This window comes from Mus caroli, unplaced genomic scaffold (genome assembly GCF_978045245.1).
Source record: "Mus caroli unplaced genomic scaffold, Mus_caroli_1 scaffold_13, whole genome shotgun sequence".
Lineage (NCBI taxonomy): Eukaryota > Metazoa > Chordata > Mammalia > Rodentia > Muridae > Mus > Mus caroli.
The window spans coordinates 33,639,088-33,642,127 of record NW_028227268.1 but is presented as its reverse complement, the minus strand read 5'-3'; the positions used below and the strand labels follow the sequence as shown (position 1 = coordinate 33,642,127).

At 44.9% G+C, this 3,040-nt stretch overlaps 1 pseudogene; it reads left to right on the top strand.

The window, feature by feature from the left end:
* The first annotated feature begins 232 nt into the window (after positions 1–232).
* Positions 233–599, top strand: LOC115032339 (distal membrane-arm assembly complex protein 1 pseudogene; annotated as a pseudogene).
* Positions 600–3,040: the final 2,441 nt, after the last annotated feature.

Below are 3,040 nucleotides of genomic sequence, written 5' to 3'. Positions count from 1 at the left end.
GGAATATGGCTCGGTAGCTAAAAGATGCTTGCTGTGCAAACCTGACATCCTGAGTTGGAGCCGAATGATGGAAGGAAAGAAATGGTTCTTAAAAGTTGACCTCTGACCTCTACATGGCTTGCATGCCCCACCCCAACATGCATATACAGATACCTAAGAATTTAGAATTTTAAAGTTACATTTGTGTGTTTGTGTGTGTGTACATGCACCTGGATGTCTTACAGCCAGCACCATGTTGAGGCCAAGCTTCAAGAATCAATTCTTGCTTTCTGACGTGGGGTCCTCACTGTCCAGGAGTACCGAGCTTTCTGCTCCTGCCTCCACAGCTGCTTCTGCAAACCCACCCTTGAAAGCCACAGTGCCGGCCTCCCCTGCCCAGGACCCTGAGTTTAAAAACTGCTGGAGTTGTCTCGTGCTGTCTGGATGTACACTTTCAGGGGCGGGCACTTACATCTACTTGGTGGCCAGGTGGCCCCTGAAGCAAGGAATGCCACTTGGCCCAGGCTCCAATAGCGCACATGGTCATCGGCGTCAGTAACGCCTGTTGGGGTGCAGTTGTTCTGGTGGACCCCAAAGGGAAGACCTACCGAGTTGTTTGAAAATACCTGCAGTTCATTGGTGTCTCCCATCACTGGCTGCGCAGCAGACAGACGAGCGTTGGCTTGGTGGATATTCTTTGCACACACAGGCAAGGATGCACTTAACTGTAGGATATCCTGAGAAGACCGTGAAGATATGAATGGTCATTCTTTGGCCATGGATGCTTCTGGTTTAACCCCTCTCAGGTTATAAATGGGGCAAATAAGCCCCCTGGAAGCAAGCATGGTTCTCTGTCTTGTCCAGGGAGGGTATGTGTAGTTCAAGTTATACTGAAAGATAATGTTTTGAGAACATATTTAAATGGGATAAATGATAGGTCAATAACGAAATAAACTTTTTTTTTCTTTTCGAGACAGGGTTTCTCTGTGTAGCTCTGGCTGTCCTGAAACTCACTCTGTCGACCAGGCTGGCCTCGAACTCGGAAATCTGTCTGCCTCTGCCTCCCAAGTGCTGGGATTAAAGGTGTGTGACACCACTGCCCGGCAACTATTTTTTAATAATAATAATAATAATAATCAATTCTCTTCTTCTACCACAGGGGCTCAGGTTTTCGGACTCAGGTGTAAGCTCTTCTATCCACTGAGCTATATGGCTCACCCCCCAAAATAACTCTTTAATTAAAAAAAATTAAAGAGGGGCTAGAGGTACAACTCAGAAGCGGGTGTCAGACACTTATCATCTCAGCGCTCGGAAGATGGAGCAGGAGCATCAGCCATCCTCAGCTATGTAGTGACCTTATGGCCAGCCTGGGCTATGTGAGGCTGTCTCAAAACAAAACAAAACAAGTCATATCTCAAAAACACGTTAGCCAGGTGGTACTGGCGGTGCACCCCTTTAATTCCAGCACTCAGGAGGCAGAATTGGGCTGGTCTGAGTTCGAGGCCAGCCTGGTCTAAGGAGTGAGTTCCACAACAGCCAGGCCTACACAGAGAAACTCTGTCTTGAAAAACCAACAAAGTTTAAACAATTTTAAAACTGTTAACAGGCACACACGTGAGCACATACACACACACACACATGTGTGTGTGCCCCCGTGTCCTTAACAAGTGTCAACCTGCAGACTTGCACTGCCCTAACATAGCATCTACTGCCCTTTGTACTGAGGACAGAACTGCCTCAGACCACAGGAAAGAAGCTGTTCAAACCTGCCGCCATTTGCAAAGGCCTGGTCAGGAGAGGCAAGATTTCTCTCAGTATTATGAAGTCAAGGCAAGGGGTAGCAGTAATTTGTTGGTTGAAGAAACTCCCTGCCATCCGGAGCCAGACCCTTGGAGCTTTCTTTGTCCGTTGGTGAAATCTATTCATGGATGTCATAAAGACTTGGAGAGAAAGCTTTTCTTGGTAGTGATTTCTATTTACAGAAAAGTGGCAGTTTCTAAGTGAGCTTCCCGGGCATAGTTTCCTCCTGACATCGCCACTGACTGTAGGCACAGCACAGCCCTCAGGGCTGAGAGCCATGGTCGGTTGGTCAGGCGAGCGGGCGATGCTGAGACAGGAACTAACTCCCTCATTCCTCAGGTTTCACAGCTTTCCCGGTGAGGGTCTTCCTGTTCTCAGATCCAACGCAGGCCATCACGTCACATTTAATCCATTTTATGTTTTCATCTGCCGCAATAATCTCCACCTAGTAGGTATATTCCCATACACATCAACATACAAATTTGTTTTATTCTTAACTTACTTTTATTTGCTGTGGGCTGAGGTCAAACCTCATGCGTGTTAGGTGAGTGCTCTTCCTCTGAGCTATACTCTTAGCCCAGGCATGTAAACTTTAACACAAACAAAATAGTTACCTTGTCTGTTTTTCATAACAGAGTTTGGGAAGATTTCTTGGAAGAAAGAAGGGATCCATTATACTTTTTAAAATAAATGTATTCACTGGGTATGGTAGCAAAAACCTTTAATCCTAGCATTGTGGAGGCAGAAACAGGTGGATTTCTAGTAATTCAAGACTAGGCTCGTCAACATAGTATACATAAAGAAAAGAAAAGTATAAATAATTGTATAAATAAACATAAAGTTAAAAAGTTTATTTACTGTGCTAGATGGTTTTATGTCAACTTGACAAAAGTTAGAGTCATCTGAGAGGAAGAACTTCATTTAAGAAAATGCTTCCGGGCAAGAGTGCCGATTGCTCTTTCGAAGGTCCAGAGTTCAAATCCCAGCAACCAGGTGGCCTATAACAAAATCTGATACCCTATTCTGGAATGTCTGAAGACAGCTACAGTGTACTTACATGAAAGAAAGAAAGAAAGAAAGAAAGAAAGAGAGAGAGAGAGAGAGAGAGAGAGAGAGAGAGAGAGAAAGAAAGAAAGAAAGAAAGAAAGAAAGAAAGAAAGAAAGAAAGAAAGAAAGAAAGAAAGAAAATGCTTCAATGCCGGGCATGGTGGTTCACGCCTTTAATCCCAGCACTTGGGAGGCAGAGGCAGGCAAATTTCTG